Raw genomic sequence first — 14,545 nt, forward strand, 5'->3', positions numbered from 1 at the left:
ACCTAAAAGAAATGTTTTAATTAAATATAATATGAAATGGAAATTTCTAAAATAAATATTGATAGTTATTATTTTCTTGAATCATACCTAAAACTAAATTATATATTTTTATTTCATTCTTTTGTCAACAAGATTTCCATAAAAGAACATTTAAAAAAAATATGTTTTTAGCTTAATTTTATTTCTTATTTACATTCACAATTTTTTGAATTAATTTTAATATATTAAAAAGGAAATTAAATATATAAATATTAATGAAATTAAATAATATCGAAGGAATGATATTTTATTTTTTTCTAAAAGAAATTTTTTAATTAAATATAATATGAAATGAAATTTTCTAAAATAAATATTGATAATTTATATTTTCTAGAATCATACCTAAAACAAATTATGTATTTTTATTTCATTCTTTTTTCAACAAAGTTTCCATAAAAGAACATTTAAAAAAAATATTTTTTTTTACATTCAAAATTTTTGAATTAATTTTAATATATGAAAAAATAAATTAAATAAATAAATATTAATGAAATTAAATAATATCAAAGCAATGATACTATATTTTATAATTAATGTGTAAATATTTCAATTTTGTAAAAGATTAATAATAAAATATTTTTAGAAATTAGTGTCCACTGTTGCTTAATATTACAGATAAGTAGGAGTGAATATAGAAACTGTGGGATTAGACCTCCGGCTGGCTTACAGGTTCATGGGCCTATGTTTTGGGTGTAAGCCCGGTTTAGTATGGATTGACTAACTACTCCAAATTAACTTGATTGATTTTTATTAGAGTAGATACTGATTTTAGAAGGAGTTTCTAATGTTCGTTTGACAGGGATTTTAGAAAATGTTTTTAATCTTTTTAACACTTGAATGATAAAAAAATTTAAGTATTAAAAAAATTAAAAGCATTTTTTAGAATTATTACCAAATAGGTTTTAAACTTTTTAACACTTGAAAAGTTTTATTATTCAAGTGTTACAAAAGTTAGAAACATTTCCCAAAATTACTATTAAACACATTCTAATAGGACGTTTGGTAGTGCTTTTAATGAAAGTGTTTTTTACTAAAAACATTTTTTTTAAAGTGTTTAAAAAATGTTTAAGAAATTAAAAAGTATTTTTTAAAAGAAACATTCATTTTCCCTTTGACAGTGATTTTAGGAAACATTTTTACCCTAAAAATATATATTTTTTAAAATGAGGTGTTTGACAAATTTTATGAAACACTTTGAAAAACCCAAATACCTTAAAACATTTCAGAGTAAAAACACTATTAAATGCAATTTCAATTATATTTTATAAATTTTCAGAAGTGTTTTTTAAAACATTGTCAAATACCTTAAAAACGTTTTAAAGTATTTTTAGAGATAGAAACACTTTTAAGAAGTATTACAAACCAACTCTAAATTAAAACAAATTAGAATCAATTTAATTACTTAATTAAACCAACACAATTTAATATCCATTTATTTTCATTAATTTTTTGAAAAAAAAAAAGTTGTCAAACTAGATGGCTAATTAAATTCAAGTAAGATATTTGGTGGATAATAAAAATATTTTAAATAGACATTCAAAAGTGAACAATAGAGAGAAAAATGGATTAGGATGGGCTTTAATTGTAAAAAAAAAATAAAATAAAAAAGATAATTTATTATGATTCCATTTAAACCAACTAAAAAATTAATTTTCTTTGCCCAAAAAAATTTAAATCAGTTGGATTGGATTCAATTCTTTGGAGTTTAATTGGGAAACTTATGTTTTGAGCAGTTGATCCCAAAATAATAGAGATTTTAAACTCCAATTGGTCTAATTTCAAGAAACTTATATTAATGTGAAAAATTATTAAATCTTTATGCACTTTGTGTTGAATGGGCTTTTTATATCCAATATGCCCTTCCCTATCATCCAGGTTAGTTTCCACATCTGAAAAGGCAAGAAAAAAAAAAACTATCTCCTACCTGACACCCTACCAGAACAGAAAAGCAAACAAAACAAAAACTGTTTATTTGCTTCATCTCCCATGGACACTGAACCTTGAAACTAAACCCTAATCTTCCTTGTTTACCTCTCATTTTGGAAAACCAAAACACCCTAACCTTTTTTATCTTCCTCTCATCTAGGAAAACCGAAAAACCCTAACCTTTTCCTCTCATTACAAAACCTCTCTGCCTCATTTTCCTTTGATTCCGAAAACCCAAAAAGCCCTAACCTATTGCTCTCATTTGGAAAAATGAAAATCCAGTGTTGGCGACGACTCCTTCCTCACCCTATGAAAACCCAAAACCTAAGGTAAGCACTCTTTCTCTTTCTCTTGGGTTCTCTATTTCTTTAGAAAATAATAGTCAAAATTTTCTTAAATTAAAGGATTTTTTTTTTCCTATTTTGTGGTTTTTTTTTCCATTACTAAGGTTGAGATATTTTTCTATTAAAGGATTTTGTTTGATCAAATTTTGTAATATTGTGTAGTTTGGAAAAGATAGTATGATCTACATTGAGTTTAACGGTTGTTTTGGGGGGTTTAGGGTTGGTTGGTGGTCTTCTACTATTTTAAGGTTCAGTATCGACAATTTCAATGGACGACATAGCAAGTTGTCAATTTTATTCCTTCGAGAGATTTTTTAATTGCTTATTGTTATACTTGTATGATTTTTGCATGAGTATGACATTTTGGATCTATCCAATTTATTCATATAATTTTCAGGCAGTTGAGCTTTATTCTTAATTGATTGTTAGAATTTTGTTGTTTTCCAATTGATAGTGATTAATTTTTTCATGAATTGCACATGGCTACTTATAATTTTTGGAACTAAGAAGGTCTTGATATATTTTGATGAAATTTAAACAACTAACATGTCAGTTTCAAACATCCTGAAAATCAATGAGCCAAAGCTCATCGGTAAACAAAGAGATTTCAATCCAATTGTATAACATATTTTTGAATGAAAACTAATTTTAATTTTCAATGGAAGTTAATTTCAAAATTTTCAATGACTTCTCTAGTATTTTCATAGAGGTTTTATTTATTTTTAATTTTTTTAACACTATATTCTGTTATTTCCACATTAAAAATTAAGTGGGTGGCCCACTAACCTAGTATTTAGCCAATTAAAAGAATACCCAATATCTTTAAACTGTTATAAAGATATTTACCCTTGATGGAGTGGGTAAATTATAATAATTATAATATTATTATTTGAAATAAAAAACAGTTATTCGAATAACACGTTCAGAACGGTTTTTGAACGTGTATTCTTGGCCCTCTTCTCCTATCAATAAGATATATATACAGAAACCCCTTCATGTGTGGTGAGTGCTCTCTTCCATCAATTACAGAAAATAATTCTGTGTATTAAGGTTTGATAAGGAGAAGAAGAGATCAAGGATTTAAGATCTATAAACTGAAGGGAAATCTCTCATGGCTGCGTGTTCTTCAAACGGTATGTAATCTATTTATTAATTAATGTTTTTTATTATTTTATTATTATTTTATTATCAGAGATGAGTTTGAATTCAATGATCTGGATTATTGTATGTTAATTTCCGTATTAAATCTCAACAAGTGGTATCAGAGCAAGGTTGAATTTAAATATTCAGAATCATTGTTTTATAAAGATTAAATTTTTGAGATTTATCTTCCATTGATTCGTCTCACTAAAATGAATAAAATAAAATAAAATAATAATAATTAAACAAAAGACCAGCCTCAACGCGTAGAAGGAAGATTTTTATTTTTCCTTGCAACGCTGACTGGATTAATGCCGGTGAGGGGCGCTGGTTTGGCGTCAGTCCGTTGGCCATTTTTAGGCGCCGTTTTCAGGCGCCATTGTTGGCCGTTTTCAGGCGCCATTGCTGGCCATTTTCAGGCACCATTTCAGGCGCCATTGCTGGCCGTTTTCTGGCGTCATTGCTGGCTGTTTTCAGGCGCCGTTTCTCCAGTTTCCACGTGCCAGTTCAGGCGCGATTGCCGACGCCATTGAAGGCGCCGTTTTCAGGCGCCATCTGCTGGTTACAGGCGCCATTGCTGGCGCCATTGAAGGCGCCGTTTTCAGGCTCCATCTGCCGGTTGCAGGCACCATTGCCGGTGCCATTGAAGGCGCCGTTTTCAGGCGTCATCTGCTGGTTACAGGCGCCATTGCGGGCGCCATTGAAGGTGCCGTTTTCAGGTGCCATCTCCTGGTTGCAGGCGCCGTTTCTCAGGCGCCATTAGAGGCGCTGGTTGCAGGCGCCATTAGAGGCGCTATTTGCAGGCGCTGTTTTCTTGCTGTTTGCAGTGCCGTTTTAGGTGCGCTTCAGGCATCCTTTTCAGGCTCTCCAAAAGTGCCATTTTAGGCGCTAATCCAAAGATCTTGATTGATTTTATTATTTTATTTGAACCTTCGTGAAATTATTATTATATATGATGAATGCAGATTTATTTGATTTTATGATGATTGATTATTGAATCAGATGATTATTAAAGATACTATCTCCTTGTTTTTTAACTCAAATAAAAGAATTAATTTCATCTTGTGAATATTTTATCTAAAGACAATTTATAAATGTAAGGTTAACTAATTTGGATAGTTGCCAAAGTAACCTAAATTAGTGAGCCTTGTATTTATTGAATTGCATAAAAGAATAAAGGGAGACTTGTAAAATTCTTAATAATTCTCTTTATAATTAGGAGAATGAGACTAACCCAAAGGAGAGTCAATTTCTGCTAATTGTTAATTAATGTTTTTATTTTGTGTTGCTTAGAAAGGTAAAATGGATACCCAAAGGTAACATATAAATGACACAAAATAGTAAAGTGTTTTAAGCTCCTTCCAAGTGAACACTGGATATGTTAAAATTTACCCAAAGGAGAATTTTAATGATATCAATAGTTCATTGTTTTTTATTTTATACTTGAGGCCTTATTGTGAGCATTGTTCTATTTTGTACAGTTCCCACTTCATTACACTCTCTTGCATCTGGAATGACTATTTTTGATGGGTCGAACTTTTCTAAATGGTATGAAATGGTTCAATTCTCATTGGGTGTATTGGATCTTGACTTGGCTTTAATAACTGATAAACCTCCTGAAGCTACGGATGACAATACTCCGGAGCAGGTGGAACAATCAAAAGCCTGGGCAAAATCAAACAGACTCAGTCTGATGTTTATGAGAATGACTATTGCCAATAATATCAAGACCTCTCTCCCTCAAACCGAGTTTGCCTCGGAATTTCTGAAATCTGTTGAGGAGTGCTTCAAACGCGCTGATAAGTCCCTTGCAGGCACATTGATGGCTGAATTGACCACCATGAAATATGATGGTCAGAAAGGTATTCAGCAACATATTTTAAACATGACTGAAAAGGCTGCAAAGCTTAAGGCACTAGGTATGGGTATGGATGAGTTCTTCTTGGTACAATTTGTCCTTAACTCACTTCCATCACAGTTTGCTCCATTCAAAATCCACTATAATACTAATAGTGATCAGTGGAACTTGAATGAGCTCACCAGTAAATGTATACAAGAGGAAGTGAGATTAAGACAAGAAGGACATAATCTTGCTCTTACTGTAACTCATGGAGTCACGAAGAAGAAAGGAAAATTCAAAAAGGGAAAGAACTTTCCACCTAAGAAAAGCGGACCTGGGGAAGGTAGCCAGAGTCATGATGGAAAATTCACGGTAAGTTGCTACTTTTGTGGCAAGAAAGGGCATGTGAAGAAGGACTGTATCAAGCGCAAGGCTTGGTTCGAAAAGAGAGGTATAAATCTTTCTTTTGTATGTTATGAATCTAATCTTGCTGAAGTTCCTTCAAATACTTGGTGGATTGATTCTGGAGCCACAACTCATGTGACTAATTTAATGCAGGGATTCCTTACAACCAGGAAACCAAAGGAAAGTGAAAAGTTCCTCTATATGGGAAATCGTCTCAAGGTTGAAGTGGTAGCTGTTGGTACCTATCGCTTACTATTAGAGACGGGTCATCGGATGGATCTTTTAAACACTTTTTATGTACCTTCTATCTCTAGGAATTTAGTTTCCTTGTCTAAATTAGATGCTACTAGATATTCTGTTTTATTCAGTTCTGGACAATTAAGTTTGATGTTGAATTCTGTTACAGTTGGTTCTGGTATTTTATGTGATGGTTTATATAAAATTTCCTTGAATCATGAATTTGCACAAGCTTTGATAACCCTGCATTCAAATGTTGGTTCAAAACGTGGCTTAATTAATGAAAATTCTTCAATCTTGTGGCACAGAAGACTAGGGCACATCTCTAGGGAAAGAATTGAAAGATTAGTGAAGGAAGGAATTTTACAAAATCTTGACTTCATTGATTTTCATGTATGCGTGGATTGCATAAAGGGAAAGCAAACTAAACATACAAAGAAAGGTGCCACAAGAAGTAATGAGCTCCTTGAGATAATTCATACAGATATTTGTGGACCACTCTCTGTTCCATGTTTCACAGGAGAGAAATATTTTATCACCTTTATAGATGATCTATCTCGTTATGGTTATGTTTATCTAATGCATGAAAAGTCTCAGGCCATTGACATCTTTGAGATGTTCATAACAGAGGTCGAGAGACAATTAGATAAAAAGATTAAAATTGTGAGATCATATCGAGGCGATGAATATTATGGCAGATATGATGAATCAGGACAAAATCCTGGTCCTTTTGCCAAATTCCTTGAAAAGCGTGGCATTCGTGCTCAGTACACAATGCCTGGTACGCCACAGCAGAATGGTGTTGTTGAAAGGCGTAATCGCACATTAATGGAAATGGTTAGGAGTATGATGAGTTACTCTTCTGTACCTATTTCATTGTGGGGTGAAGCCTTAAAAACCGCAATGTATATCTTGAACAGAGTTCCTAGTAAGGTAGTTCCAAAAACTCCTTTCGAGTTATGGACTGGTAGGAAACCTAGCTTGAGACATATACATATATGGGGTTGTCCAGCGGAGGCAAGAATCTATAACCCACATGAGAAAAAGCTTGATTCAAGAACGATATCTGGATATTTCATTGGCTATCCGGATAAATCGAAAGGGTACAGATTTTATTGTCCTAACCACAGTGTGAGAATAGTTGAAACCGGTAATGCCAGATTCTTAGAGAATGGCGAAATCAGTGGGAGTAATGAACCAAGAAAGGTAGATATTAAGGAGATAAGAGTGGATATCCCACCACCTTTTTTACCTCAAGAAATTATTGTCCCTCAACCTGTTCAACAAGGTGAGGATAATGAGCAACATAATAGAGATGGTTCATTACCACTAGAAAATATTGCCATTGAAAATGCTGTAGAGCCACCACAACCAGCACCTTTGAGGAGATCTCAAAGAGAAAGGAGCCCTGCCATTACAGATGATTATGTGGTGTATCTACAGGAATCTGATTTTGATATTGGGATAAGGAAGGATCCAGTTTCGTTTTCACAAGCCATGGAAAGTGATGATTCTAGTAAATGGATGGAAGCTATGAATGAAGAGTTGAAATCTATGGCCCATAATGGTGTCTGGGATCTCATCGAATTGCCTAATAATTGTAAACCCGTCGGCTGTAAATGGGTCTTTAAGACAAAGCGCGACGCTAAAGGCAATATCGAACGATTTAAGGCCAGACTTGTGGCCAAAGGTTTCACTCAAAAGGAAGGTATCGATTACAAAGATACCTTCTCTTCAGTTTCCAAGAAAGATTCGCTTAGAATCATCATGGCACTTGTAGCTCATTTTGATTTAGAGTTACATCAAATGGATGTGAAAACTGCATTCTTAAATGGGAATTTGGATGAAGATATCTATATGGAACAACCTGAAGGGTTCGCAAAGAAAGGAAATGAACACCTAGTTTGCAAATTAAAGAAATCCATTTACGGTCTTAAACAAGCTTCCAGACAATGGTATATTAAGTTCAATAATACCATTACATATTTCGGATTTAAAGAGAACATTGTTGATCAATGTATATATCTGAAAGTTAGTGGGAGCAAGTTTATATTTCTGATACTGTATGTGGATGACATTTTGCTTGCTAGCAGTTATCTTGGTTTATTACGTGAAACCAAGGAATATCTCTCTAAAAACTTTCATATGGTTGATATGGGTGAGGCAAACTATGTTATTGGCATTGAGATCTTTAGGGATCGATCTCGAGGAGTGCTAGGTTTATCTCAGAAATGATATATTGATCGGGTTTTAGAGAGATTTAATATGCAGTCATGTTCAACGGGTATTGCACCTATATTGAAAGGTGACAAATTAAGTAAAATGCAGTGCCCAAGGAATAACATGGAAGGGGAGCAAATGAAGAAAATTCCTTATGCATCAGCTGTGGGGAGTTTGATGTACGCTCAAACATGTACAAGACCGGATATTAGCTTTGTTGTAGGCATGTTAGGAAGATACCAAAGTGATCCAGGATTCGAACACTGGAAAGCTGCAAAGAAGGTGATGAGGTACTTATAAGGGACAAAGGATTATATGCTCACATATAAAAGATCAGAACAATTAGAGGTTGTCGGTTACTCGGATTCTGATTATGGTGGTTGTCTCGATAGCTTAAAGTCAACTTCAGGATTTGTCTTTATGCTAGCAAATGGGGCAATCTCGTGGAAGAGGGAAAAACAATCAATTACTGCTTCATCCACGTGGAGGCCGAGTTTGTTGCTTGTTTTGAAGCTTCAAGTCATGCTTTATGGTTGCGGAATTTTATCTCAGGGCTTGGTGTTGTCGACTCTATTGCTAAACCTTTGAGAATATATTGTGATAACACCGCAACTGTTTTCTTCTCTAAGAATGACAAATTTTCTAGTGGATCAAAACACATGGATTTAAAGTATTTAGTTGTTAAAGAAAGAGTCCAGAAACAACAAGTGTCAATTGAAAATATTAGGACCACACTTATGGTTGCTGATCCATTAACTAAAGGATTACCTCCAAAGGCATATTTGGAACATGTTATGAGGATGGGTCTTTTGAGTAATCCATAATATGTATGATAATGAATGGTGGTTATGTAATTGACAATTTGCGCATTAAAATTGTTTCTGTTTATTCTTGTTTTCAATTATGGGTGCACGTTTTATTGTTTGATAAACAAGAATTGTCCTGACAAGACAAATTACAGGGGCTATTTGGCATTAAGGACTGGGTTAGTAAGGGTTATTGATGTGTGGTGCATGGAAGGAAACATGACATTATGGTCATGTGACCGCCATGACTCGCATTTATGATCTAAATTGATTCAGTATTATGGTATATGATTTTGGATGTATTGGCTAAGTTTATTGAAATCGTGATCACGTGTCAAATTTATTTTCCAGTATATATTTTATATATAAACTAAATATATTATAGTTTTCATAATCGGTTTAGTGGGCCAAATGGGAGAATGTTATTTCCACATTAAAAATTAAGTGGGTGGCCCACTAACCTAGTATTTAGCCAATTAAAAGAATAACCAATATCTTTAAACTGTTATAAAGATATTAACTGATTACTACCAAAAAGTGCTATTTTGTAGACCTAATTATAATGGTTTTAAGCACCTTTGAGTAGTAATCATATTCATTTAACCCAATTAATTCATTAAGGTCCTTAGTAATTGGTTTTAACCATTTTGTGGCAAGTTTACATGTTTTTATCAGCTTATGAATCAATTCAAGCATGCCAAATGATGGAGGAGCTACTTGGACAAGTTATGGCAAAGCTTTTGGAAGCTCAAATTCATGAAGAACCAAGCTTTGGAGCTCCATAGCCCTTTGCCAAAGTCGTTCAAAGTATGCAAGGAAGGAACAATGGAGAAGAGGAAAATAGAGGACAGCAGCTGCAGTCTTCTTTCGCACTTTTGGAGCACTTCCCGAAGTCCATTTTCTACATGCTATATACCATTTCAAAGACCAGGAAGTCAAGAATCCAACGCTTCAAACCGTGTACGATTTGGATCTGAAATGAGGAAGATATGGCTTTCAGAAGACAACTGCTCCAGGCTTGTGCGAAAATTTCGCACAACACCTTCCAAATTCGCACACCCCCTTGCGTGGTGCGAATTTTCCCCTGTTTCTGCCGACTCCACACGAGATCTTTTATTTTGGATATTTTTGTATAAATTTCCATTCTTCTCCTTGTAATCCACCAATCATAAGATTTATTAGCTAGGAAGGTTGGAAAAACTTCTCTATTTATATCTCCTTGCATCCGTTGTAACAAATATTGATATATAGATATAGAATACATATTACGTTTGACACTTAGAATATCTACAGAGCTCTCCCGTTTCTATTTTCTTAGTAGCCAAACAGCCTCTGAGGGTTTTTCCTCAAAGGATGATTGGCTAAAACTTTTAGTTTCTCAAAGTATGGATGTTATGTGATGACTTGGATGCAATCCCATGGAAATTTCTCGCACCCGGAAGGTAAGGTAGTCGTTTTTCATTAAAGGTTTATTAATGCAAAGTTTGGTTTTTATTTCCTTTGGACAACTTCCAACGGCCAATACTTGATAAGCTTTTGGATTTCTATCCATTAGTTATCTCCTACGAGCTATTGGAAGGTGAGGTTTTCAATTCCAAGTTTTGTATTAATCCGTTAGAACCAATTTCAATGGCCATTGAAAGGTGAGTTTATCACTTGGAATGACTTTGAGTTGTCAATATTTGGTAAGCTTTTGGCTTTAGACCATTAGTTATCTCTTACGAGCCATTCAAAGGAAGTCTAAGGTGAATAACCATTGATGAAATTCACTACCATCTGTTTTGCCATTTTAAAGGATTAAAACTTGATTTGCTAAATCCATACCGGTTCGGGAAGCAAGCATCACCATAGTTGCAACCCCAACGCGAGGAGCCTATCCTGAGATTTCCAATTTGCATAAGAGCCAGAGCATAGCTATCCTATCTTTGAGAAACTTGTTTTTACACCCTTTCATTTTAGTCTTTAATGTTAGCTTAGATTAGTTTAAATCTTTCTAACACATTTACATCTTCTTTTAAAGCTAACATCCATAAGAAAATCGCCTATTTTCCTAATTTGAATATCACTTGTGTTTGCGAAAACCCTTCCCAGTGAACGATCCTAGAACCACTATGCTATAGTAGCTTGGCTACTTTAGTAATAGTATTCAAGGTATAAATTTTGTTGATACGCCTTTAAAGCTAAACTACCATGAGTCGAATCAAATGGCGCCGTTGCCGGGGAAGGTGCCACAAGCACAGTGAAACAACCATTAAGGGTAACTTGTGATCTTCATCACAAGTTTGGTGAGTTTTCTTATAACTTTTTTTTTTAGTTTAGTTTTTATTTAGTTAAATTTTTTTTTTATTCTCTTTTCTTTTATTTTTGTTTTAATTTCAATTTGTGCATTCCTTGTTGGATTCGAGACCAAGAGGGAACCCTGGTACAAGTTGAAGAAAAGAGCCTTAGTTGAATATCATTTTTTTTTTATAAATGGACATTCCACATGAAGATCAAAGCTCTCATTATGATCATGAGAAGGACAAATTTGCATACTTATCCATGAGGGATCGGATTGAATTAGGGAAAAGACAAGTTCAACAAAGCCAATGGGGTAGTAAGTATGCTTTGAATGGAGATGATTCATATGAGCATACGGTAGGGGAGTGCCCTACCATTCCAACTATGAGAGACATGTACGGTTACCAAAGCTCCTACACCTCAAGTTGGAATAACCATCCCAACCTTACAACCCACCCTCAACCTCAACCATCAATGAGTACATCTTCATTGGAGCAAGCCATTTTAAAGATAACCAAAGTCATGGAGGACTTTGTAGGTGAGCAACAAAAGATCAACTCTCAGCTTAATGAAAAGATTGATAATATGGAGAGTTCAATAAATGTAAGAATGGAGGGGGTTTATAATGATCTATCACTAAGGATAGAAAAAGTTCAAGACTCCATTGAGAAGCTCACCAATCTCGACATAGCAGGGGGAAAAGGAAGCTTCCTCCTCAACCCTACCATAACCTTCAAGGAACCAATGCAAAAAGATCAAGGAAAGTGTTGAAGATCGACACTTTGGTGGGGGATTGCTATGACAACTCTATGGACCAACTTTCCATTGAAAATCATAAGGTTCAAGATGATAAGGGGTTACCTGAACCCTTTAAAGCATCCACTTCTCCAGGGAAGAGAAGAGAAACGAATTCCCTTGGACCAAATGGGAAGGATGCCAATTTTGTTTGGGATCCAGGGGGAATTCAGCATGAAGTGAGTGTGTGAGTGAGGATGAGCTAAATAATTCATCTTCTTTTTGGGGTACATGCTATCAGCTTCATTTAAATTCTATGCTTTCTTTAAATTTATGCATGTTTTAGTTTGAATTCTTAGCTTTAATTTAGTTTTAATATGTTTTTAAGATGAGTTTTGAAGTGTTCATGCAGGTATGATGCTTGCAAAAATCGAAGTTATGATGATCAACACAGGGGAAGCCAAAAATAGGGGAAAACAGGGGAGAAAAGCCAAAACAGAGCAATTCGCACCACCCCATTTTGGCAACTGTTGGGCCCATTTCGATTACTTCCTGAACTCCATTTTCTACATACTATATACCGTTTCGAAGATCGGGAAGTCAGGAATCCAACGCTTCAAACGGTGTCCAAATCGGAGTTGAAACGAAAAAGTTATGGTCATTGCAAGAAAACTGGACCGAGCTAAGCGGGAATTTCGCACACCTCAATCCAAGGTGCGAAAAATTTAATGCGGTTGATTTATTAACAAGTCAAAGTAATAGTAAAAAATAATTTTAAAATCAAATAGTTAACCAATTAATACCATAAATTTTTGGATAAAAATTGATCTATTCTATTATTTATTTATGAACATAGTTATATTATTATAATTTCTTTAACTAGAAAAATAGACTTGAAATCAAACAATATTTTTTGTTGAATTTATTTATTTTAAATAATACTATTAATCATTCTTATTTTTAAAATATTATTATTAATTTTTAATAATAAAAAATCAATTATTATTTTACAAAGATGTCAATATCCATATTTCTATAATGAAGAGGAAAATAGTATAATAAATTCATTTTAAATAATATTATTAATAATTATTATTTTTATAACATTGTTATTCTTGTTTAATAAAAAAATCAATTATATCCATATTTCCATAATAAAGGGTAAAATGGTATAATTTTTTTTTTAAAAAAAAATATAAATTTGTGATTGTAATATAATATTACCATTCCTATTTTACTAAAAACTATTTATTGTTTAAATACAAAACTAATTTTATTTTCAATAAGAATTTTATTAAATTTAATTAATATTATTTATCGAATTATGTTTAAATTTTAATTAATATTATATAAATTTAATTTACAATGTTTTTACAATTAATTTGATCATAATATAAGAAAGAATGAATTACTTTAATATAATCTATTATAAAAATGAAAAGATTTTATTAATGGTTTAGAATCTTGTCTTTGCCTTCTCATCATTTGGAAATAAATATACACAGCTTTGACCGACTTTTACAAGTGAATACTATGTCCAAATTAATGCTTCAAACTCTGGTTTATTCTATTGATAATACTACTATTGTATGTAGGCCATTTCATACATGTTCTTGATGGTGCTACTCAGTGCAATGAATCCTGGGTGTGTCTGTATTTCCACCTTAATGGGCTGGAACCAACAATTTTCCCTTTCTTCTCTGTTATCCCTGAAAGAAGTTTGAAGCATTTCATCATTTGGTCCACTGTAACTTCATTTCCACATATGTTTGGTTTATGCTGATGCTAATGTTTCTGATATTTGTGATTGCTGCCCTTGGAAGCTGTGCCACCTACCTGACAAAGAAGCGGAGTAACAGTAGTAGAACTCGGAGCTTTGATGTCGGCTGTCTGAATTTGCCCTTTTGTTCAATCTATGGATATGCACTTCTGGTGGCAGTGGCATTTTACTTCTTACTTCAGTATCTGGGTTCAAATGCTAGTCTTGTATGCTACTGGTGCCTGTGGGATATTCTGCCTTCATTTTAATTCTCAGTTCTGTAGGCATCCAACATTTTGGCTGTCTCTTTGTTTTATCTTTTGTTTTTCCCATGAAGTAGCTCAAGTCAAAAATATGAAAAGAGAGGAGAAAACAGGCACACACAGTGAAACAAGGACATCCTTGAACCCCATTACATACTGAACATGAAAAGACAATTCTGCTTGAATTCAGAAGAAACATAAGGAGCTATAGAACTAAACAAATACTTCCACTACAGAACTTGGAACTTAATCAAGTACTTAAGCTGATTACGAACATGTTGTAGGCATACAATTTAAACAAGTAACTACACCAGAACTTAGAACTTTCCAACTTGTAATCAATCTCCATAGATGGTATTAATAACCTTTATTCATATACTGAAAATTATTTCCAGCATTTTTTTGAAAAAAAAAAATAATATTAGCTTGAAAATCTTTGTGCAATAACTAAAACAAAGTATGTAAAAAAAAGGTACACTTAGTACATTTCCACCAATTGAAGTTGCACAAATTGTTGCGGCTTTGAGACCCAAAAATGAGAAAAATTTTAG

Source organism: Vitis vinifera, chromosome 12 (genome assembly GCF_030704535.1).
Source record: "Vitis vinifera cultivar Pinot Noir 40024 chromosome 12, ASM3070453v1".
Classification (NCBI taxonomy): Eukaryota; Viridiplantae; Streptophyta; class Magnoliopsida; order Vitales; family Vitaceae; genus Vitis; species Vitis vinifera.